The sequence below is a fragment of the Sminthopsis crassicaudata genome, chromosome 3, assembly GCF_048593235.1.
Source record: "Sminthopsis crassicaudata isolate SCR6 chromosome 3, ASM4859323v1, whole genome shotgun sequence".
NCBI classification, from domain to species: domain Eukaryota; kingdom Metazoa; phylum Chordata; class Mammalia; order Dasyuromorphia; family Dasyuridae; genus Sminthopsis; species Sminthopsis crassicaudata.
In genome coordinates this window covers 308,652,751-308,679,770 of record NC_133619.1, presented here as the reverse complement: position 1 = coordinate 308,679,770, position 27,020 = coordinate 308,652,751, and positions in this window count along the sequence as shown.

The following is a 27,020-nucleotide window of genomic DNA, read 5'->3' as shown; positions in this document are numbered from 1 at the left end:
ATGATGATGATGATGATGATTTAAAACCCAAAATAAGTGTCAAGATAGAAAGAGAGAATCCAGAAAACTGGCTTTGATTAATTCAAGATGTCAACTCCAGACAAGCTCTAGCTCCAAATAAGGAAATTGTTGGTAAATGTGATTGCTGAGTGATCACTTTTCAGTGTCTGAAAGTTTATGAGGAGTAGGACAGGTGCAAGAATATGGGAGGAGAACAAATAAACTTGTTTTCAAGAAAAAAGAAAGGGAATAAAAATTACAGATTTATAACTCAATCACTATTCTTTTAAAATGCTTATATTGATATATTGTTTTTTACATCACAATAGTATCTCACCCCCCCACACCCAGAGCTATCCCTTATGACAAATAGTAATTTTTAAAGAGGGAGAAGAAGCAACACAACTGATCTTCACATTGAAAAAGTCTAAAAACACTTGAAATATTTTAACATCTGCAGTCTTTCAATCTCCATGAAGGAGTAGAGTAGAGGTGTCCTCTCATAGCTCTGCATTCAAGTTTCATTTTATCTTTATAATTTTAATTTTTTGGTATAAGACTATTCTTCCCATTTGCATTATTGTAGTCAGTATCTAATTTGTTTTTATGGCTTTTCCTACCTTACTCTGTATAACTTCATATAGATCTTTTCAACCTTCTCATTACACACATTACACACATAATTTATTATAGCTTAGTAACATTTCATAAAGAAATTCCATAGGAGAAATATGATGATAATAATAATATCAACAACAACATATATGTAGCACTTTGAGACTTACAAATATTTTTATAAATATCTCTCATTTTATCTCACAATATTCTTGAAAGACAGTTCTATTATATCGTTTGTTTGTTTGTTTGTTTTAGGTAAAATAACTGAGTCAAATAGATGTTACTTGCCCAGGGTCATAAAATTAATGTGTCTAAACAAGAAAAGACCTTAATATGACTCATAGAGTGTATAGACAATTAATTGCAGTTTTTTTTTTGCAAATGTTTATTGCGTATCAATTGTTATTTTTCTTCATCTTACAGTTTTTATTCATAGATGTCTCAATTCATTTATCAGATCTGAAGGTCATACTTCCTTCTATTGTTACTGTTTTTTTTTTCTGTTAATTTATGTTTATGTTCAATTTTTTTGATATTTCTACCTGAAATCTTTAGTACTTTTAAGTCTCCCTCCTTTCATCACCTCCCACTTATTTTTCTTATTTTTCACTTCCTTACTTCTTCCTCTCTGAGCGTTTCCCTGGGAGCTAGAATTCAAATTATCTCAATCTCGTCCCATACTAAGTAATTCACAAATCATCAGTCTACCTCTCCATCTCTTTGACTTTTACTTGACCAAAACAGGCTCTACTTGAATGCTGTGCTTTCCCCCTCTTATTTGATAGATTACTGCATTTCTTTTCATATTCATGTCTTATCTTTGTGACTTATTCCACTCCCTCTCTTCTTTAATTCGTTAGCTTGGCACAAGCAATTCAGAGGCTACTTTCCTTGGCAACATCAGGGCTTGATTTTCATGATGCTGACAGACTGCTGTCCCCAGTATTGGCAATTCAGCGACTGATTTGCCTGGTTCCAAAAATTTTAGAATTTTGTAGCACTAATGATTAAGGTTTGTAGCCCATAGTAGACTATTGATCCTGAAGGACTATATACAAGCTGGTTATCAAGGCCCAATGCAAACTTCCAATCCTAGAGCCAGGATATATACAGCATAGAAAGATGGAGGGAAAAGAGGTACAATGGTGGGGTTCTTTATTTTTTTATATATTAAAATAGTTTTTTTTTCAGAATTTTAAAAATGTTAATAGTATTGTATTTTTTCATAATACATGCAAAAATAATTTTCAACATTTACCTTTGCAAAACCTTGTGTTCCAAATTTTTCTCTCTCCTCTCCTCTCCCTCCTCCCCAAGACAGGAAACAAACTGATATAGATTCAACATGTGCAATTCTGTTATACACGTTTCTATGTTTCTCATGGTGCACAGAAAAAATGAGATCGAAAGGGAAAATAACACAAGAAAGAAAAAAGCAAGAAAACAACAAAAAAGGAAAAAAAACTATGATTTGATGCAGTTCACAACTCTACCAAAATTGTATTAGTGTCCCAGTTTTCCCACATCCCTTCCCACATTCATCATTGAATTTTCTTGTCATCTTAGCCAATCTAAGATGTGTGTAGTGCTACCTCAGAGTTCTCTTGATTTTCATTTTTCTGATCAATTTGGATTTAGAGCATTTTTTCATATGACTAGAAATGGTTTTAATTTCATCTGAAAAGTGTCTGTTCATATCCTTTGACCATTATTAATTGGAGAATGGCTTGTGTTCTTATAAATTTGAATCACTTCTCTATATATTTTAGAAAGGAGGCCTTTATCAGAACCATTAGATGTAAGAACAGTAATTTTGTGAATCTAACTTATTCCACTAATTGACTACTTTAATTTTCAGCCAGTACCAAATAATTTTAATGACTGTTGCTTTATAATATAAATCTGGTACAGTTAGGCTACCTTTATGTGCACTTTAAAAATTAATTCTCTGGAAATTTTTGATCTTTTATTCTTCCAGAAGAACTTTGTTATATATTTTTTTTCTAGCATTGTAAAACAATTTCTTGGGAGATTGGTTGGTATGGCACTGAGTAAGTGTTTAACTTAGGTTGAATTGTCATTTTTATTATATTAGCTCAGCCTATTTATGAGCATTTTTATATTCTTCCAATTGATAAGATCTGACTTTATTTGTGTGAAAAGTGTTTTGTAATTCTGTTTATGTAATCCCCAACTTTGTCTTGAAGATAAGAGTTCCAAATATTTTATATTATCAATAATTATTTTAAATGGAATTTCTCTTTGTATCACTTGCTACTGGACTTTGTTGGTAACATATTAAAATGCTGATGATTAATGTAAATGTTATTTTGTGTTCTGAAACTTTGTTAAAATTGCAAATTGTTTCTAGTAATTTTTGATTTTTAACTACACCACCATATCATCTCCAAAAAGTGATAATTTTGTTTGTTTCCTTCTTATGTACTCTAATTCCTTTAATTTCTTTTCTTTTTCATTGTCAAAGCTAATATTTCTAATACAATACTGAATAGTAATGGTGATAATAATCAAGCCTGTTTCACCCCTGATCTTATTGGGAATGATTCTAGTTTATCTCTATTACATATGATACTTGTTGATGGTTTTAAATGGATGGTACCAATCATTTTAAGGAAAACTCAATTTATTCCACTGCTCTCTAGTGTTTTTAATAGGAATGGATGTTGGATTTTTTTCAAATACTTTTTTCTGCATTTATTGAAATAAATATTTGATTTTGGTTAGCTTGATTATTGTTAAAGTCAATTTTGCAAATAGTTTTCTTTTTGTTAATATTTTATTTAAGATTTTTGCATCAATATTCCTTAGGGAAATTGGTTTATGATTTTCTTTCTCAATTTTGACCCTACATGGTTTAGGGATCAGTATAACATCAGTGTCTGCTATTCTCTGGTCATTGATTACATATAATTTTTATTGTATTATGATCTCAGAAAAGTGCATCTATTATTTCTGCCCTTCTGCATTGTTACTGAATTTTGTATGTCTTAATACATGATCATTTTTTTGGGTAACTTCAATGTACTGCTCAGAAAAAAACAAAAAACAAAATAAAACAAACAACAACAACAACAACATATATTCCTTTCTGTTTGCATTCAATTTTCTCCAAAGCTCTTTCATACCTAACTTTTCTAAAATTCTTTTTACCTCCTTAACTTATTTCTTATTTGTTTTGTTGTTTGATTTATTTATTTCTGATAGAGCAAAGTTGAGATACCCATTAGTATAGTTTTGCTGTCTATTTCTTCTTGCAGTTCTCTTAACTTCTCCTCTAGGAATCCGGATGCTATATTACTTGGTGCATATATGTTAAGTATTGATATTAGTTCATTATCAATGTTGCCAATTAGCAAAATGTAGTTTCCTCCCTTATTTATTTTAATTAGATATATTTTTAATTTTGCTTGATCTGAGATAAAAATAGCTTCTCCTATTTTTTTTTTTTTTTGCTTTGAAGCATGATAGATTGTGCTCCAGTCTTTTAGCTTTAAACTGCATGTATCATTGTACTTTAAATGTAGTTCTTCTAAACAACATATTGTAGGATTCTACTTGCAATTCAATCTGCATTTTATGGGAGAATCCATCCCATTCACATTCACAGTTAAAATTACTAACTCTGTATTTCCCACCATCTCATTTTCGCAAAATTATGCTTTTCTCTTTTCTTTCCAGATTTGCCTACTCCCCAGTGTTTTGCTTCAGACCACCACCTCCCTCAAATAGATCTCCACTTTTACTCTCTCTCTCCTTTTTTTTATCTCTTTTCCCTTCTATTTCAGTTCTTCTTTCTATAATCTCCCCGTTTTCTTTCCCCTTTCTCTTCCTACTTCCCTATCAGTGAGACAAGTTTCTTTATGAAACTAAATATATCTGATATTCTCTCTTTGAGCCAAATTTGATGAGATCAAGGCTCACACTTTGCTCATCTCCCTCTCTTCTTTCCCTCAATTGTAAAATGTCTATTTTTTTTTCTCTTCATGAGAGGTAATTTACCCTATTTTACCTCCCCCTCCCTCTTCTTTTCCACCACTAATTTCTTATTTAGATCAACACAATAAAGTCCAATTGTACCTATGCCTTCTAAGTGTACTTCTAACAGAGATATAAATCTTAAGAATTAAACATATCATCTTCCTATATAGGGATGCAAACTTTTTAACTTTTAAAAGAATAACAGTTTTTTTTCTTTATTTTTATGCTTGAGTTCTGTATTTAAAGATGAAAATTTCTGTTCAGCTGTCTTTTTATCAAAAGTAAATAAAATTCCCTTATTTCATTGAATCACCATCATTTCCCCTAAAAGACAATGTTTAATTTTGCTGAATAGTTGATTCTTGGATGCAATCCAAGGTACTTTGGAGTATCATATTCTAGGCCCTTCAATCCTTTAAAGCAAAATCTGCTTGGTCCTGGGAAATCCTGATGGTGGCTTCTCAGTATTTTAATAGTTTCTTTCTGGATACTTGCTATATTTTCTCCTTGATGTGATAATTCTTAAATTTAGTTATGGTATTCCTTGAAGTTTACATTTTGGGGTCTCTTTCAGAAGGTGATTAGTGAATTCTTTCTTTTGGCTATTTAACCCTCTGGTTTTAGGATATGTAGTACATCAGGGAAGTTTTCCTTGATTTTCTGAACGATGGTATCTAGGCTCTTCTTTTCATCATAATTCTCAGGTAGTCCAATAATTCTTAAATTGTCTCTCCTGAATCTATTTTCCAAGTCAGATGTTTTCCCAATGAGGTATTTTACATTTTCTGTTATTTTTATTTCTTCTTGTTTTTTTTTTTTTGTTTTGTTTTGTTTTGTTTTTGTTTGACTGATTACTTATGTTGAATTATTCAATTTGTTCAGTTCTAATTTTTAGTGAATTCTTTTCTTCAGTTAGCTTTTTTTAATCTCCTTTTTCATTTGACAAATTTAACTTTTAAATGAGTTGTTTTATTCACTGGATTCATTTTCCCCATTTCAAAAATGCTGTTTTTCAGAGGGTTGTTTTCTTTATTCCTTTGATCAAATTTATTTTATAAGGAGTTATATGATTTTTTGATTTTACTAAATTTATTTTTAAGATGTTTTCTTCATATAATTTTTTGTTTCCTTTTCCAAATTCTCCTGCAAAGTTCTCATGTCCTTCTCCCATTCTTTCTAACTCTCTTTTAAGATCCTTTTTGAATTCTGTCAAGAGAATCTTGTGAGATTTTCTCCCCCCCTCTCTCTCCCTTCCCCCTTTTTTCTCTCTTTCTCTCTCTCTCTCTCCCTTTTCTCTTTCTCTCTCTCTCTATCTCTGTTTCTCTCTCTCAACTTTCCTCCAATAATGAATCTTGTCTACAATTGCATGTCCAGGCTATGAAACAGGACTTGAACCCAGATCTTTTTAACTTTAAGGCCAGTTCTCTATTTATTATTCCATACTGCTTCTCATGTCCCAAAATTTGCATAAAATCAACATGAGATTTTTTTTTAGGGGAGGCATTAAATAGCAGGGAGGAATGAGAAAATGTTTCATGTAAAAGGTGGTGCTTGCTCATAGTGCTGAAGGGGAAAAGAGATTCTAGGGGGTCAAGATGAGTACATTCTTCCCTTGGAGAAAAGCCACTGCATTGGCATAAATGTGGGTAATAACATGTATGTGTGGAACAACAAAGTTGGGTTATCCAGATTTTAGAATATAATATAGGAAAAGAATAATGTTTAAAAAGCTTAGGAAGATATGTTATGTTTTCATAAAATGATAAAAACAGGGAATCTATATTTAATCTTAGAGATAATAGGGAACCACTGGAGTTTATTAAGTAGAGGAATGATAATAGATAGATTTGTAATATTCATGTTAAACATATATCTGAGGTGAATTAATTAAGCTACTTAAGAGACATTTGGGGCTTGGAGATGATGTTCTTAATGGAATTTTTTAGTACACAATGAATAGTATCCTTATAGGGTGACCTACCCTTTACCACCTGATAAATTTCATGGACTTATTCATCCAGATTGGTGATAGAATGTAACATTTAAGGGAGGGATGAAGGTCCAGAAGAACTAGAAAGGGACCTAGAGACAGGCAATCATGTACAGAGGCTATGAAGCTGTAGGCCATCTACCATATTGCTTGTACAACAGGGCCAGGGAAGAAAAACAGAGTCAAATGTTTACTCCGGATTAAACTGAGATCTAAAACACTCAAGATACTTCTACAGTCAATTGACCAGGACATATGTTTTATTTTTATTTTTATTTTTACTTTTCATTCTCTAGAGAGAATTTGGTTTATTAGCAATATCAACCACTACCTTGATAAGAACTCTGAACTATGCTCATATACCTCTGACATCACAAAGAGTAAGGTTGAAATTATCTCTCTGATTTTTCTTTAATAATGAGAATTCAGTTTTAATGACACTGGATGGAAATAGGAGATTATACTAACAACTATCTACCTCAGAGTAAGAGTGTGAGGCAAACCATTTAATATGTAAGAGCAAGGACAAGACTTCAAAGAAACTGAAAAAGAGGACATAGGAGACAAAAACCAGACCTCAGTCCTTTGTAGTGTTCTCTCATAAGGGTAGGATGGAGGAAGGATAACAGACAAGATCACCTAAACATAAATTGAGACTGTCAGAACCCAAGTCTAGTCAGTGTAGAAGTTGGTGACAGATAGACTCCAATATTCCCTGAGGAACAACAAGGAATTATGGATGTGCCTAATAAAGAGAATGATGCCACAAGTTGAAGAGGCTGGAAAAGGAGTAAATTCATTGCACAGCTGGATCTTTGGAGGAATGAAAATGCAAGTTATTGCCTAAGTCTTTCTTTTTTTAAAAAATATTTTTAATATACATTGATTTATGAGTCATGTTGAAAGAGAAAAATCAGACAAAAGAGAAAAACAATAGGAAAGAGAAAAAAAACAGAAAAAAAAAAGAAGTGAGCATAGCATGAGCTGATTTATATTCAGTTTCCTTAGTTCATTTTCTGGCTATAGATGGCATTTTCTGTCCAAAGTCATTTAGGTCACTGAACAATTGAGAAGAACCAAGGCTTTCATAGTTGATTATTGCACATTCTTGCTGTTACTGTGTACAATGTATTCCTGGTTCTGCTTGTTTTGCTCAGCATCAGTTTTTATAAATCTTTCCAAACCTTTCTAAAATCAGCTTGTTCATCATTTTTTATAAAACAATAATATTCCATTACCTTCATACACCAAAACTTGCACAGCCATTCCCCAACAGATGGACATCTACTCATTTTCCAATTCTTTGCCACCACAAAAAGAGCTGTTACAAAATGATTTCCTTGGGATACCGACACAGTAATGGCCCCCTTAGGTCAAGGGTTATGCACAGTACTATAGCCCTTTGGGTGTAGTTCTGGATTGCTCTCCAGAGTGGTTGGATCATTTCACAATCTCACCAGCAATGCATTAGTGTCTTAGTTTTCTCACATCCTCTCCAACATTTATCATTATATTGTCCTGTCATTTTAGTCAGTATGAGAGGTATAAGGGAGTACCTCAGAGTTGTTTTAATTTAATTTCCATTTCTCTAATCAATAGTGACTTAAAGCATTTTTTAATAACTATAGATGACTTCACTTTATTTCTTAGCCAATATCAATTGGTTTTGAAGACTGCTACTTTATAATATAAATTTAGATAATTTTACTTCCTCATTGCCTATTCTAATTTCTTTAATTTCTTTTTTTTCCCTTATTGTTAAAGCCAAAATTTCTAGTACAATGTTGAATAGCAGTGATGATATTGGAATCCTTGTTTCACCCCTGACTTTATTGGAATGCATCCAGCTTTGCTTCATTACAAATAATGCTTGCTATAGGTTTTAGGTAGATACTACTTATTATTTTAAGGAAAGCTTCCTTAATCTATTTTCTCTCTAGAATTTTTAATAGGAATAGGTGCTGTCTTTTGTGAAAAGACTTTTTTGCATTTATTGAAATTATTATATGATTTCTGTTGGTTTTGTTAATGATATAGTACATCATGGTAATAATTTTCCTGGTATAAATCCCATTTAGTCATAGTGTATTATCCTGCTGATAAGTTGCTATAATCAATTTGGTAATATTTTATTTAAAATTTTTGCATCAATAGTCATTAGACAGATTGACCTGTAAATTTCTTTTTCTGTTTTGGCTCATATATAAGTGCCATATTTGTATCATTGAAGGAATTTGCCAGGATCCTTCTTTACTTATTTTTTCCAAATAGTTTAGATAGTATTGGAATTAATTGTTTAATGTTTTGGTAGAATTTTAATGTTTGGTAGAATTCATTTGTGAATCCCTCTGACCCTGAAGGTTTTTTTTCTTTTCTTTAGGAGTTCATTAATGACTTATTCAATTTCTTTTTATAAAAGCTGACTTTTCTTGAAGTTTTTTTTTTCAGTCTCTCTCTTGAGCTGGAGAGTGGTTTCATTGTGTCAGATTCTGTCCAGAGGCTTGGTTTCATGTGGTTTTTAAGGGAAACTGGGAAAACTTGAGTGGCTTCTTGACTTTGCTAGTCCATCTTGGCTCCACCCTCTGAAATGTCTCTGTGTCTTTGTTTAAAAGAGTTAGGAAATGGGCTGAGGTAGTGATGGTGAAGAATAGATTGAAAATTTCCATGTGTATACATAGTGATTAATGTGGGATATTGCATAATAACATTTCAGAATGAACTTTAGTTTAGTATAAGAGGTATTGAATAAATATGGTAGAATATTATTTGAAGGAAAGCAGGAGAAAGTGGGCTGAAGATCAGCACTTCAGTGAATGGTACAGGTAATAGAGTGGAAATTGAGATGATGAAGGCTAGAGCAAATACAGAGCCAGCTGTTCCTGACTCTATCTTGGGCTTTAATGCAAATAGGACTAGAGGCAGGATTATGGGTCCTAATGTCACCACCCCATCTCCCCATCAGTATTCATATGCACAAATTAGAGGAAGATAATCAAGTCTGATTTTAGGTCTGATGAAATTGCTGCAGACTTCATAGTATTTTATTGGCAAGGCAATTGGTGTAAAATAATTTGCCCAGTGTCACTTAGCTAGGAAGTGTTACATGATTGAAGCTGAATTTGAACTCAAGTCCTCCTGACTCTAGAGCTGGTGCTTTGTCCCCTGTACCATCTAGTCTTCCTCAGAAATCTGGGAGACATTTTTATATCTATAAAATATGCAGCATCAATCAATTAACCTATTAATAAAAAGGCATTTATTAAGCACTTAAGTGCCATGAACTATGCCAGATGCTAAGTATACAAAAGCAAAAATAAAACATTCCATGCCCTCAAGGTTTTGTAAGATTATATTATAATTTAATGGGAGAAACAGTGCATACATGAATAAATATATGAAAAATATATATGAGATTAGCCCTTTTTGAATTATTCTCTTTTAGAATTTTTGTAGTTTTATTTTGGAAGAGAATGCCTGGAGTTGGGGAAGTGTGTGTGTGTGTGTGTGTGTGTGTGTGTGTGTGTGTGTGTGTATAGCATGAAGACATAGAACAAAAAACACATATAATTGTGAGTAATATTTATATAACAAATTTTCTGTTCTCTATTCTGTTTCCTGTATCATTATTGAATTTCTTACAATCCCTTTGTTTCACTTTACCATTTTATTTTATTTTCCCGTGTGTTTGCTTACCATCTCATTCTAGTTCATTAGAAAATTTGGTGTTAGCTCAATTCACATTCTGAGATTCTAATATAAACTATTGAGACACTTTATGTCTTTTGCTTAAAGGTCTTCCAAATAATGACTTCATTAATTAATTTAGAATCCATAAAAGTAGATTTATCATTTGCTTACAGAACTACCAGGTTCTATTGGGAAATGGAAATTTTGAGCTGTTTAAAAAATGAGATGTTTTTCTAGTTATACCTGTATGACCTCTGGGGTAAACAGATATTTCACATTTATTTTTAATGTGAAATCTATTTTCTCTACCAGCTAAACACTATCCTAAGTTATTAAACATAAACATTTATATAAGATTAAACCATTAAAATTCAGTTTGCATTTGTGATGTAAAAAGGAAAGGTCAGCTTGATCAAAGAGCACAGAACTAGCCATTGATATTGATGGCTTCCCTGTTCTTTCCAAGAATTTTTACATTTCTCAGGTTGTGACTCTTTAACTTTTAAAATTTAATTTGATAAATAATTATTAAGTAGCTATTATGTATAAGGGAGAGGCGCTTTTGTCTGCAGAATATAGTGCTGGGCTTCTGACAGTCAGTAGCTACATGAGCTTTAGCAAGTCACTGACTAGCTATTTCTTCCCTGACAACTCTGTAAGACTTAATTATACCTGAATTATTATTTCACTGTTTTGATGGAGGCAGTTCCCAATCCTACAGAAATGACAGCTCCTTCCCAAGTTCATGTACAGGCAATGGTATATTCTTTATAACTTAGTGTCCCACCTTTGTGTGTCCTGTTTTGGAGATCTTCAATGTTATTAGCTCATTAAGACTTCACATTAGACCTAATTTTTAACCATCCTGAGCTTATTTAGAAGTTTTGTGCATGTAAGTTTAAATTATTCTTACTCTCAGAATATCAGACCTTCTTATTTGTCACATCTTCCATCAAAAGAAGTGAAACCTTGAACTTGAGATTTTTGTGGTATTTTAAGCATTGATTCCCTTTCTCTTTCTTTCTTTCTTTCTTTCTTTCTTTCTTTCTTTCTTTCTTTCTTTCTTTCTTTCTTTCTTTCTTTCTTTCTTTCTTTCTTTCTTTCTTTCTTTCTTTCTTTCTTTCTTTCTTTCTTTCTTTCTTTCTTTCTTTCTTTCCTTCCTTCCTTCCTTCCTTCCTTCCTTCCTTCCTTCCTTCCTTCCTTCCTTCCTTCCTTCCTTCCTTCCTTCCTTCCTTCCTTCCTTCCTTCCTTCCTTCCTTCTTTTCTCTCTCTTCACTTCTTCTTTTTTTTTCCTTCCTTTCTTTTTCTTTCTTACCTTTCCACATAACAAACACTGTACAATATGCTATAGGTATTTTCAATGTCAATTTCATTTCATTTTTAAAATGACTTTTCAACTGTTAGGGCTGTGAACATGAACTTCTAGAAACTCAACTTACTGTGTTTAGAGGGGTGTGTGTGTGTGTGTGTGTGTGTGTGTGTGTGTGTGTGTGTAAGGAGTAATAGAAAATCTTCAAACTAGAGTGTGTTCTATGTTTTGTATGTAATACAAAAAAATAAATGAGAGAGGACTTATCTTCATGGAAATCAAATTTTAAGATGGAATATACCAGATTAATACATTTACACATTGAGGTTTACAATATGCTTTTCTCACAATAAGCTGCTGATATTGATTGTGGTTCATTATTATCCTCCTTTTGTGGATTACAAAAATGGAGTCTCAGAGTGATTGAGTTGTTTAATGCACTTTAGGTTCTTACTAAGTCTGTGACTAAAGATTTGAACCTAGATGTTCTGATTCCAAGTACATTATTGCGCCATAATATTTTTCAAAAATATACTAATAACTATTATATAAATGATATTTTAACAAATGTGTTACATTTGTACCAGAGGTTCTCATAGCATGAATGAATTGAATCTCTTACAGGGAGGCTTTAATTAATTAATTATTTATTTATTTATTTTCACTTCTCTGGGATCATTGTTCACATAAGAATGTAGTAATCTGTAATTTGGTGAATATGTGTTTAGTATTGATATTAATTTTTTGTCTATGATATCTTTTAACAAATGTAGCTTTTTTCTTATTTCTTTTAATTAGGACTTTTTGCTTTTTTTTAATGAAATCATGACTTGTAACCCCTGACCTCCCTTTTTTGTTTCAGCTGACACAAAATAAATTTTGCTCTAAAATCTTATTTTAACTCTGTGTATCTCTTTCTATTTCAAATGTGTTTCTCATAAAATATCTTATTGGATTCTGGTTTCTAAACTATTCTCCTATCTTGTTCTAGTTTGTGGATAAGTTCATTCTATTCACAATTCATAGTTATACATGCTAATTATTTCCTTCTGTTTGATTTTCTTATCTTATTCCATTCTTTTCCTTCTGCTCCCTCTTTAAATCTCTTTTGCTTATATTAACACCTGCTTTAATTTGCTCTCCCTCAGATCCTCTTTTTAACATCAGCTCTTTCCCCTCCTATTTCCCAGTGGGTAAGATGAATCTTTTTACCTTGGTGAAGTTGTGAACTGATTCAACCATTGTGGAGAGCAATTTGAAACTATACCCAAAGGATATCAAATCGTGCATACCCTTTGGTCCAGCAGTGTCTCTACTGAGTATTTATCCTAAAGAGATCATAAAGAAGGGAAGGAGAACCACATATACAAAAATGTTTGTAGCAGCCCTTTTTTTTAGTGACAAGCAATTGAAAACTGAGTGGATGCCCATCAGTTGGAGAATGGCTGAACAAGTTATGGTATATGGTATATGAATGTTATGGAATATTATTGTTCTATAATAAATAGTCAGCATTATGATTTCAGAGAGGCCAGGAGAGACATGAACTGATGTTAAGTGAAGTGAGCAGAACTAGGAGATCATTATACATAGCAACAGCAAAATTATATGATGATCATTTTTTATAGTCATAGCTCTTTTCAACAATGAGATGATTCAGGCTAGTTCTAATGGTCTTGTGATGAAGAAAGCCATCTGCAACCAGGGAAAAAATTGGGGGAATTGATGTAGATCACAGCATATTATTTTAACTCTTTTTGTTATTATTGTTGTAGTTTGCTTGAATTTTGTTTTGTTACTCATTTTTTCTTTTTTGATTTGATTTTTCTTGTGCAGAATGATAATTGTGGAAATATATACAGAAAAATTACATATGTTTAACATATATTAGATTACTTCTGTCTAGGGGAACAGTGGGGGAAGGGAAGGAAAAATTTGGAACACAAAGTTTTGCAAAGGTAAATCTTGAAAATTACCCATGCATATGTTTTAAAAATAAAATGCTTTAGTAAAAAAAGAATGAAAGCTCTGGCCTTTTTATCAAAAAATAATTGAAAATTATTTTATTGAATGTCCATTGATTTTTCCCTGAAAGATGATACTTAATTTTGGTGGATAATTAATTCTTGTCTGCAGTCCAAGTTCCTTTGCTCTCCAGAATATCATATTTCAGACCCTTCAATCTTTTAAAGTAGAAAGATATAGGTCTTGAGTAATCTTGATTGTAGCACCTCAGTATTTTAATTGCTTTTTCTTGCTTCTTGCATTATTTCTCCTTGATTTGACAATTCTGGAATGTAGTGATAATATTCCTTGGATTTTACAATTTTGGGTCTTTTTCAGGAGTTGATCCAGTGTATTTTTTAATGGCTATTTTGCTACCCAACTACCCAAAGGCAGTTTTCCTTGATGATTTACTGAAAAGTGGTGTCTAGACTTTTTTTTTTTAATCATGGTTTTCAGGTAGTCCAATAATTCTTAAATTGTGTCTCTTGGATCTATTTTCCAAACTAGTTGTTTTCCAGTGTGATAATTTAATTTTCTTCTATTTTTTTTCTTTCTTTTTTCTTTTTTTTTGGTTTTGTTTGACTGATTCTGATGTCTCATTGAGTCATTTACTTCTATTTTTTTTTCAATTCTAATTTTTAGTGAATTATTTTCTTCAGTTCACTCTTTAAATTCTTTTTGAATTTGGCCAATTGAATTTTTAAATGAATTCTTTTGTTCACTGAATTTTTTTTTCAAATTCACCAATTTTATTTTTTGAGATATGCTCTCTTTTTTTCATTTTACCAATTGTTTTTTTCAAGGAGTTGTTTTCTTTTTCCATTATTTCAAATATATTTATTAAGGAGTGTAAAGGGCTAGAACTGAGTAAATGCATTTGGATAATGGAGCATGTGAGACTAATTGCCAATTGGAAGGTTCCCTATTAACTTGTTTGAAGGTTGACCCTCCCCAGCTATTCTGTGCTAACTTGATTGGTGGGACAAAGAGGGGGAAGTGACGTGTGTGGGAGGAGTAAGAGGAGGAAGAGGAAATTGAGACGCTGATGCTTAGTCAGTCTCTTGTGGCATTTGAGGGAGGAAGGTGTGTGTGAGATTGCTAGACCTAACTCCCTGACCTTGACCGTAAATGAGCAAGAATAAAGATGTTTAGTGATCCTGACTCCAGCTGATTTCTGGGAAGACAGAGTTCCGGCAAAGGAGTGCTTTTGTTCAAAGAATTTGTTTCCTTTTTCAAACTCTCCTACAAAACTTTCATTCCCTTCCCCATTTTTCTTCTAATTCTCTTTTAATATACTTTTTGAATTCTTCCAAGATAGCTGTTTGAGTTGGAGGCCAACTGATACTACTCTTTGAGGCCTCATCTAGTGAAGTTTTGATTTCAGTGTCCTTAAGACTTGAGGTCTGTTCTTTCCTATCTCTATAATTGTTATCTATGATCAGAATTATTTTTGCTTGTTTTTACTCATTTTTGAAGTTTTAGGTCTGCTCTTAGGACAAAAGGAAGATTGTTTGTCCCAAGCTTCTTCTACAGGATAACAAGGGCTTCAACTGCACTGGAAATAGTGCAGTCAGCTTCCTTCCCATGTTGCACTGGGCATGGCCAAGTCTCATTTGTTATGCTGAGGTTCACTATTTGCCTTTTGTACTTCTGTTGGAGATCTCACAATTATTTTGCTGATCCTTTGGCTTTTGAACCAGCACAGAGCAACCTACGCTGCTGGTTATTTTTACCTTCTGAAACCAATTCTTCCTGTGCAACAAGAAATTCAGTTCTGCACACATATATTGTATCAAGGATATACTATAACATATTTAACATGTATGGGACTGCCTGCCATCTAGGAGAGGGGGTAGAGGGAAGGAGGGGAAAATTCAGAACAGAAGTGAGTGCAAGGGATAATGTTGTAAAAAATTGCCCATGCATGTACTGTCAAAAAAAGTTATAATTATAAAATTAATAAAAATATTTTTAAAAATAAAAAATAAAGTAGACGAAAAAGAGTGATATTTTGGGAAGAAAGAGGGAGAGTGTGGAAAATTATATTAAATAAGAGTCATTCAAGGAAAATTTTTGTAGTATAGGAAAAAGAGTAGAGAAGGGTAGAGCAATATCAATGGCTTCTAAATTGATTCAAAGAGGGAAATCATATACATATTCATTTGGAAATAGAAATCTATCTTGCCCAATAAAAGGGGGAGGGATTATGAGAAAACAAGAGGAATAAAAGGATAAATGAAATAAAATGAGATGGAGAGAAATCCAGGAACAAAATGAAGACAATTATAAATTTTTTTTCACTAATAAAGCTAGATCTGAATAACTAGAAAAATACCAATTGTTCATGGTTAGGCAGAGCCAATATAATAAAAATGCCAATTTCATTTAAATCAATTTACTTATTTATTGCCATACAAAGCTAGAAAAAATTATCAAAATTTAGCTGCAAAAAATAAAAGACCAAAAATATAAAGGGAATTAGTGGGAGAAAATTTGAAGGAATGTGGCATAACTATATCAGGTCTCAAACTCTATTATAAAATGGCAATCATCAAAACAATCTACTAATTACTAAGATATAGAACAGTAGATTGGTATGAAATACATTACAACAAAGAAAAACAAAGGTTAGTTAAAATTCACTCACAAATTCATGAATATCCTGAAATCTAATCACAGGAAAAAGTGTGTGTGTGTGGGGGAGTGTCACATCATAAAATTTAATGGAAGAAAATAAACATAAAATGCAGTGAGGTCTCAGCCAGAGGAAGAATATTATAGAAATGTAAGAGCCAGGCAGAGCCAGGATGACAGAGAGCACATAGGTCTTTGCCTAGCTCTTCCTGGCTTCCCTTATAATCAACACTAATCAAGTCTCCAAAATATCTTAAACAAAGAGAAAATCTAATTCAGTTCCAATTGATCAATGATGGACAGAATCAGCTACATCCAGAAACTGAATTAGATTTTCTCTTTGTTGAAGATATCCACTTCCATCAGAATACATCCTCAAACAGTATTGTTGAAGTGTATAATGATCTCCTGGTTCTGCTCATTTCACTCAGCATCAATTCATGCATGTTTCTCCAAGCCTCTCTGTATTCATCCTGTTGGTCATTTCTTACAGAGCAATAATATTCCATAACATTCATATACCATAAATTACCCAACCATTCTCCAATTGATGGGCATCCATTCATTTTCCAACTTCTAGCCACTACAAAAAGGGCTGCCACAAACATTTTGGCACATACAGATCCCTTTCCCTTCTTTATTATTTCTTTGGGATATAAGCCCAGTAGTAGCACTGCTGAATCAAAGGATATGCACAGCTTGATAACTTTTTGGGCATAATTCCAGATTGCTCTCCAAAATGGTTGAATTCTTTCACAGCTCCACCAACAATGCATCAGTATCCCAGTTTTCCCATATCCCCTCGAACATTCATCATTATTTTTTCCTGTCATCTTAGCCAATCTGACAGGTGTGTAGTTGTTATCTCAGAGTTGTCTTAATTTGCATTTCTCTGATCAATAGTGATTTGTTTCATCTATTTTTTTAAAAAATCATTACAAAATATTTTATCCTCTTCCTTACCTTATCCATGTACATTCATTTTAATTGCCCTAATATTAATGACATTATTAGAAGATACATATATTATCATCCATATAGAAAGGTAACTAGTTCAACCTTTTCTAATCCATAACAATTTCTCTTTTCTTCTATTGAATATAATATTTAAAAGTCAGATTTTCTATTCAGATCTGGTCTTCTCATCTGAAATCCTTGAAATTTTTCTATTTTATTAAAGACTTTTTTTCACTAAAAGGATTATGCTCATCTTTCTTGTATACTTTTTTTTTGTTGTTGTTATTGTAATTCTGTTATTTTTCCTTCTGGAATATCATATTCTAAGCCTTCTACTTCTTTAACATAGAAATTGTTAAATTTTGTATGAACCTGACTGTTACTCTATATGATCTAAATGATTTCTTTTTGATTACCAGAAGTATTTTCTCATTGACCTGGGAGCTTTGGCAGTTTTTCACAATATTTCTGAGATTTTTTATTTTGATTTCTTTTCCAAAATTTGATCAGTGGATTCTTTCAGTGTATAGTTTCCCTTCTGGTTTGATAATGTTGGTATAACTTTCCTTAATAATTTCCTGAGATTTTGTCCTCAGGTATCTCTTTAAACACATTTTTTCAGATAAACCAATATTTTTAAAATGATCTTTCCTCAATCTAGTTTCTAAGTTATTTTCCATTGAAGTATCTCATATTTTCTTTTATTTAACATAATTGTTTTCTGATGTCTCATAGTCAGTAGATTTCACTTACACAATTCCAATTTTTTAAAGATCATTTTTTTAGTAAGATTTTGTACCTCTTTTTTCCATTTTCTATTTTTCTATTTCCATTTCCAACTCTGATTTTAAAAGGGTTATTTTCATCAATGACATTTTGTTCTTCTTTATTCCATTTAACTATTCTTTTTATTTAAAAAATTTATTTTCTTCAATAATTCTGTGCCTCTTTTACCAAGATGTTAATTACTACTACATAACTACCTTTTGTTGTCAATTTTCACCAATATTTTCCACAAACATTCTTATTTGATTTCAATAAAAAAACAAAACAAAACAAAAAAATCCCAACTCATATAGGAATTCTTGTTGTTTGTGTCTATTTCACATTTTCTTTGAGGCTTTGCTAGTAGCTCTTTTTACTTCATTGTTTTCTGAGTTTGTGCCTTGTTCTTTTTTTTTTCAGGGAAATTCTTTATATAATCAGTTTTTTTTTTGTTTGTTTTTTTTGTTTATTTGTTATTGCTCTTTGCTCATTTTCCAGCCTATTTTTAAAATTTGTTATTTATGTTAATATTAGGGTCTGTTCCTGGAATGGTGATGGCTGGGAGGGACACTATCTTAAATTTCAGGCTTTTTTACATTGATGTTTTCATAGTTATTTCTGTGGCTCTGAAGGTTTTTTGTGCCTTTGAGGTAATGTGATTTGGGGAGAAGGGTAGTCTCTGCTTTCTGTCTGTATTCCTTTCCTTAACTAGGAAAAGCCTCTGATCTCTTAGCATTACAGTCTATATTGCTTCTCATAGTTTCTCCTTTATAATTAGAAATACAACTGTTACTTAGGGGGCCTTATCCCTAGGAGGCAGAAGTGATACTCCTCTCAGGGCCTCAAGTTTCTCTTGACTAACAGTATTCCTCTCCATTTTTCAACTATAATCCAGAAGTTAGTAAAGGCAGTGCTGTTGCAAAATAGTATTTGTTCCTGTATACAGTGCTGCTATAGGGGTCTTCTGTAACTTTCTGATCATTTGCCAGTTCCCATTACTATTTCTCACATGAGAGTTCTCAAAGCTGCTGTTGCTTCTTGTCACCATTATCTAATTCCAGTACTGGTATTTCATTCACGTACAATCCAAGCCAATACCTATCCCCTTCATCAAAAATCTCTTTTTACAACCTTGCATATTGTCTTGGGAAGGAAAAATGTTTGTTCTGCCTCTCAGGCAGATTTGAGGCAATATTTTAAAGTTTTTTGGAAAGAAATATTGGAAAAGGTCAGCTGAGTACTCCTTCATCTTTTCAACTATGCTTGGTAACACATTTTGAACTATACTTCTTTTCTGCTTTGGTTTGCTTCTGTAATCAAGAACTTCTAGAAGTCCACTATATCATATTGCCTGTCCTATAGATCCTATTCCAAAATCCAATTAGACATCACAAAAACAGAGATATTCCTCCACAGCCCTTCATGAACATCTCTCTCAAACTGGAATGTTCTACATCATTTTTGTCATAGTTTTTCCATTATGAATCCTCAAATCTTAACTGTTTTACCTTTTTTGTCTAATTCTGAATCCATGCATTTAACTCTCTAAAACTACAGTTTTCATCTAAGGACTAATTAATTTTTCCTGCACTTTTAAAATCTTAATCCTTTAATTCCCCCTACTTGGCATTATTTTTCTTTAATATTGAATGTTGCTGATAAAATAATTTTACCTGGTTCTCACCCTTTAAGGACTGATGGTAGATTCCCATTACATTCTGGATCAAGACCAAGATTCTTCCACTTTAAGCTGTTCATGACCTCATTTGTCTTGTCTTCTATCCCCTCTATTTTTCCCAGAATAGTTTAGTCACTGTGCTCTTAATTCAGTCACACTACAAATTTACTCTGAGATTCCCTAAAGTCATATATGCATGATGTCCCTTCTTCTAGCTCACCAAACCTTCTGTCTATATTCAAACAATTTTGAAACTGTACCTCCTCTCAAAAGTTTTCCCTGAAATATTATTTAGTTTTTCCTTAAATTACATCATTTTTGAGCAAAATGACTATGATTGTTCCTCAATCACTTTTTTTTTACCAAATGTCTTTTATACATAATTGAAAATCTTTACTTATTCACATTTCCCCATTGTTTTTTCCCCATTAATTCAGATAGCCTTACTTATGTACCCATTGGTATGATTTATTTTAAATTGTAGGACTTCTATATGATAGAGTCTTCATGCATAAATAGGATCTGAAAGTGATGTTGATGTGGCTGACTATTTTAAAGAAATCTTTGAGCATTTTTTTTTGAAGAATTCTTTTTACATATATCATTATATCAGTGGATAAGTAGTACTCCTCTAAAACATTTTAATGGTGCTTTTATTCTTCATTTTTTGTTCATTTTATAGGGGCAAATGGATTAAAAAATTAAGACATTATAGAAAAAAATCAAATTTTAGATAAATGTATTACTTGCCTCAGATTTTTGCAATTTTTTAGCCATAACATAAAATTTGCTTGATGATTCCTATTTATTGGATATCAATAAATTTTGGGGGGTTAACTGTATAGAAAAAATGAATAAAGTAGGTATGATTTTTACATAAGCAGTATGGCTATAAAAGTGCTATCTTTCCAAATGCTACCCAAATAGAATATTATAAGTCAATAGTGAATATTGAAGTCAAGCACAGTGAAAAAGTAGTAATGGAGCAAAAATTCCAGGTAAGTAAAATGGAATGTTTGTTTGAGTTGTATATATTTTACTTCCTTACATTCATTTTATACAAATTACAGTGTATTCAAAAAATGTTATTATTAGAGCATCATTTTCTGTCATTCATTAGGAAGATTAGGTAGAAACCATTAGCCAACATTTCTGTGTATCTCTCATCAGACATCAATGGTGAAATCTGCTTAAAGGGAACACCCATAGGTCTTTATAATACTCATTTTTAAATAGTCTTTGAAGGGATAATATTGTTGAGTATAATTATTTATTCTTCATTATTTCTAGTTGATCAATTTAAATAATTTTTATGTATAAAGCATTGGACTAGATTTGGGAGAAAGCATAAGATAGAATTTTATCTTCAAGTAACTTAGTATAAACTAATGAGGAGTTACATTATCATTTTATATTCGCCTTCTCTCATGGACATATCTACTTGGAAATTCTATCATGGAAGTTCATCAGTATATGTAAACCCATAAACAAAAATAGGAGTATGTATTAAAGGCAGTGATACTTTCCTGTCATGCTAAAAGAGAGGGTGTCAAAAGAGGTAGAAAGTGTATGAAGTCACAGAAGAAGGTATTGTACTTATAATTTCAATCAAAGCAAAAAACTGATGGGGGAACATTTGCAACATTTGAAGTTGCTGCTACCATGACTGGAGAAGGATGATTCAGTAATGCAATTAATACAGATGGCAACCAGCAATGAGAGAAAAACTGTGCTTGCTAGAGTTTATTGAGAGAGTGGATACTGTCCTCTTTTCTATTCCAGTTGTTTCTGTTACTACAGAGAGTGAGCACTCCAAAGTTTATCTCTGTTCTTTAAAGTTATATTTATATTTTCTATTTCATTAATTTGAATTTTGAATTGTTAAATTTTGATAAATTGTGGATATATTGAAGAGGTATGTCTTATTGTGTGTGGATGTGTGTGTGTGTGTGTGTGTGTGTGTGTGTGTGTGTGTGTATGTGTATAGAGGGAGTTGCTAAAGAGGGTAAACATGCAAATGAAGGAGCTACATAACACTGAATTGTCAGAATTTTATCTTGTCTGGGAACACTTGAACTGTATGAAAAGCTTCTTCTTATATTGTGTAAACTTCTAAAATTGGGTTAAAGAAATGATTCTGATGCTATGTCCCTAGTGAAATTAATGCTAAAACCAGCATTTGACTGACAGATGGAGACTGATCTGTAAGGTCATTCTATTTTCTCCATTATTGCTCTTCCCATACCTGAAGAGAAATTTTTCCTATACAGAAATTGAAACTTCTCACAAGTGGGAGAAAGAAAAAAGAAGTGGACTGAAAAATACTGATAAATCTCACATTCCAAGGATGGTGCCTAGGATTCCTAAAACTTTCTTCTTCAGTAATTCAATAACTTCTCATCCTCATACAAGCAATCCTTAAACTTTGTTGTAGCCATTGTAGTTTATAGATTTTTAAGGAATTTTGTATCTGACATATATAAGGAAAGTGGTCTTGTTGTTTTACATATAAAAAACGGAAGCTTAGAAGGAATAAATATCTGGCACAAATTACCACAACCTACAATTTGAGGATTGAAAGATTTTAGTATTTTAATTCCTGGGCCAGCACCATATTTATCATGTCTTATTAGCTTTCCTAAAAACAATTTAAGAATTAAATAATAATGAAGAAAATAATATAAAAAGATATCAGAAAGAAGTATGTAATATTCAAAAACAAAGAATTATCTTATTAACAATATGAATATATTAAGTATTTTTTCTAACATAATTGAAAAGTACAGTATGTAACAAACAAATGATGAAATTGATTATATACTAGCATGTAGGTAACTACTGGTTACTGATATTGACATCCTTTCAAAATCAACTACAGGTGTATAGTCAGAGCATCAACTAGTTAGAGCAGACCAAAGCCAACAGCATATTATTTAAAAAAGGATAAAGATGAAAAGACACATGCAATTACAACTGCTACAATTTGATATGTCTAATAAGTTGTTGACTCTGAAATATGGAAAATGTTTTAAGGATAATATGGATAAATGGATAACATTTATAATGGATAAATGTAAAGATACCAATATTCACTATCAGAACTTCTTAGTTGTAGAATATTTGCTGTACTGAGAAAAAATAGCTATCACTTATAATATGCCAGGCATTGTATTAAGTGCTTTAAAAATATTATCACATCTGACCTTCATAACAACCGTGGTGAGTGACTGCTATAATCTACTTTTATAGCTCAGTACACCGAGATAGATGTCAAATGACCAAAGGTTACTGTCTGAAGTGTCCAAAGCTAAATTTGAACTCAAATTTTCTTTACTCCACATCCATTCTTCCAAACACACTTCCATATAGGTGACCACTTATGAAGAGCAAAAGAGTCCAGGAACTATATCAGTAAGCACATATTTGACTTCTTCACCAAGTATAAAGAATTTGAAATAAAGGATAACAGTGCTTTAGTGTATGAATTTATTTACAAAGTACAGTAGAGAAAGAAGATAGAAACTTGTGAGGTATATCACTTATGAAACAGTGTAGGGAAAAATACACTGGCAAAGAGCTTGGTGTGAGATGCAACAAAACCAGATGATCCCAAGAACATTTATGGATAGTACTAAAATTAGAACAAATGCTTTCCAGTGTTTCTCTAGTGAGATCTATTCTCACAATTATGCTACTCTCATCACCAATGATAATGGAACACACCAGCATTTTAATACTGCAATATTTTAAAATGTTATATAAATAAATATAAATAGCTCTTAAACAGACAAAGTCAATCACTGTTGAACTATTGAGTATAGCTGAAACAGATTAAAGCACAATTGGGAAATTTTAACAAAATAAGCAAAAATACAATAAAATATAGCAAACAACATATTTGAAAATTAACAATGCCCTACTTTCTATTTGAGTTTGACCAGTGATTTAGCCCAACTACTTTATTTTTATTATTTATTTGTTTATTTATTGCTCTTCTTCTTTTTTTTTTTTAATTTGCATTTTTCTTTTTTCTTTTTTAGTTTTAACATTTTTAACAGTACATATGCATGATTAATTTTTTACAACATTATCCCTTTCACTCCCTTCTGTGCCGAATTTTCCCCTCCTTCCCTCCACCCCCTCCCCTAGATAACAGGCGTTCTCATACATGTTAAATATGTTATAGTATATCCTAGATACAATATATGTGTACAGAACTGATTTTTTTTGGTTGCACATGAAGAATTGGATTCAGAAGATAAAAATTACCTGGGAAGAAAAACAAAAATGCAAACAGTTTACATTCATTTCCCAGTGTTCTTTCTCTGGGTGTAGCTGATTCTGTCCATAATGATCAATTGGATTTGAATTAGATCTTCTCTTTGTTGAAGATATCCACTTCCATCAGAATATATGCTCATACAGTATTGTTGTTGAAGTGTATAATGATCTCCTGGTTCTGTTCATTTCACTCAGCATCAGTTCATGTAGGTCTCTCCAAGTCTCTCTGTATTCATCCTTCTGTTCATTTCTTACAGAACAATAATATTCCATGACATTCATATACCATTGTTTACCCAACCATTCTCCAATTGATGGGCATCCGTTCATTTTCCAGTTTCTAGCCACTACAAAAATGGTGACCACAAACATTTTGGCACATACAGGTCCTTTTCCCTTCTTTAGTATTTTTTTTTTTTTTTTGGGATATAATCTCAGTAGTAGCACTGCTGAATCAAAGGGTATGCACAGTTTCATAACTTTTTGGGCATAATTTCAGATTGCTCTCCAGAATGGTTGGATTTTTTCACAACTCCACCAACAATGTATTAGTGTCCCCAACTACTTTATTTTTAGAAACAAACTGAGTAATTTGGTCATGAACAAAGCTAATAAGTATCTGAGGCATGATTTGAATTCAGGTCTTTTTTAATCTAAACCTAGTGCTCTTTCTATTCTACTTCCTCTGTATGGCATTATTTTTCCTTAAAATAAATGAGTTAATGAATGGGGAAAAAGTTTTCTATGTGCTTGGTGCTGGCATTACAAATATTGAGTGAGATTGTTCTACCGTCAGGAAGCTTACATTTGGATAGAAGATGGATCATATAGGAGAATGTTAGCTATGAAAGAGAGTTTTGATCTAATGAATTACAATGAATGTAAGTTTATCCATGAGGCAGTCAATAGACATGCCCTTTTCCAAAAGTATTAGTTAATTTGATTACTATATCCAAAGCACTTGATAGAAGGTGGTAGGCTATGTGAGAAGGATGGATGGGTATTTAAAAGATTGGAATGTATAAGATTTGAGTAGAAAGTGGCAAAACTGCATGGATATCTGAATAAGATGTGATGTATAATCTGGTCTGATCTGATCTGGTATTTGTTTAATATAACTTCCAGGCAAATGTGCAACTCCTCAGTCACTATTCAAGAATGCTGAGCCCCTGGGTTGCAAATTCCAAAGCAAAAACTGTAATTTTCTCTTCTCTAAATTGTAATCATTCTCTTGGTACAGGTTTCTTGGGGAGCTTCTGGAGGCAGCCTTAGTTTCAGTTCAGTTCAATAGTCCCAAATGCAGCCAGGAATTAAAGTCCAACTCCTTTATTGTCTCTTCCAAAATCTTATCTCCTTCACTTGGGGCTCTGCTAGTTTTCTGGAGGCCTTCCTCTCTTCTTGTTTCCTGAGAGCTCTTGTCCAAATGTCTCCAGTCAGCACAAAGCTTGAAGTGGGAATGAAACTTGAGTCTGAATCTCCTGGAGCTTCCTTGAAGTTCTCCCAAAATCCTGAGAGCTTCTCACTTATATGTCCCACACTGAGTATACACCAATCATTATATCACGAGGAAACTATTATTTATTGTAGGATCAAATCAGTGCTAAATTAGATTTAATCATTGTCTCCTCATTCCACACAGTACCTTGTTTCAAGTTTTGACCCATAACAACATCTTATAGGATCAAATCAATAATACTGAACTATGCTAAATTAGATAATTATTATCTCTATTCATTCCAGTGACTTAGCACCTTGTTAAGAATCCTAACAAAAAACTAATAACATATTATATTAATAAAATACATAGGTGTACCTGGAGTCAGGAAAGCCTGAGTTCAAATCTAAACTCAGACACTTACTAGCTATATGACCCTGAGAAAGACACTTAACCTTTATTATCTCAGTTTTGTCATCTGCAAGATGAGCTGGAGAAAATCTTTCCAATTTCTTTTCCAAGAAAATCCCCAAAAGGGTTCATGAAGCATCAGACAAAACTGAAACTGTCTAAATAAGAATAAGAAAATACTATTCTTTTAATAGAGGCATATGAATAGCATCTGTGTCCTATGTTAAAAAAGACCAAAGTTAAAAATCTAGCCTCATGATGGCGGAGAAGGCACATGTGAGATTCTGAGCTCCTCTCATACTCTCATTATCAATTTTTAAAACCAGCCTCAAAAATAGCACTAGATTGGTAAGGTTCACGAAGATTGGAAGTACAATAACTCACCAGCCTAAAATAATCTGGAATATCGCCAGAAAAGGTTTGTCCTGAGTGGCGGGAACAGACTGGCTCAGGGCAGGGATAGAATTGGGAGCGGGTGGTCTCTGTGGTTGGAAGGTTTACATAGAACTTTCTGCCATAGCCTAACTGCTTTGCTTTGGTCACAGAGTAGTGGACCAAGTGAAGAAATTGGATCCTAGGGTAGAGGGTATTCTGAGGGATGCCAGAGCCTAAGAGGATCTGGCTGCGTCCACTCAGGAGCTCAGTTCAGACCATAACACAGCTCTTCAGCAGCATTCTGTAGCTAGGAGCTCTTGTTGGATAGCAGTCACAAACCTGCACAGCAGGGACACAGTTTGGGGCAGCTTCTCATTTGCACAGTGTGGAGCTCGGCCTGGAGTAGTGGAATTTTCCCAGCTCAACTGCACTCTCCAGGCAGAGACACTATCCCATGAGGGATAGAGCAACTGCTAATACTCAAAACCAGCATTTTGGGGGGAGGCAGTGATACTTTTTCTGCTTAACCTCTAGCTCCTAGGCAGTCACTAATCCTCACAGCTGGGCTCCTCGCAGGGCATTTATATAGCCCGGTTTGTGATACACAGGTATAGTCACTTCTGTGTGGAGCTCTTCCCAGAGCACTCCCACAGCTTGGCCACTCCTTGCAGCCCATTGAGAGGGCACCTACTGTCTATATACCCATCCTTGCTCTGCAGAGGAAGCTGGAAACCTCCTTGCCCTGAAAGCAGATGCTAAAGGCTTTAAAAAAATGAGTAAAAAAATGAAGAGAATGATTGATAGGTTTCCAACTCCAGGAGACTAATAGCAAATAGCCTCCAGACAATACCCCAAATAACACTCTCCTAGAAGA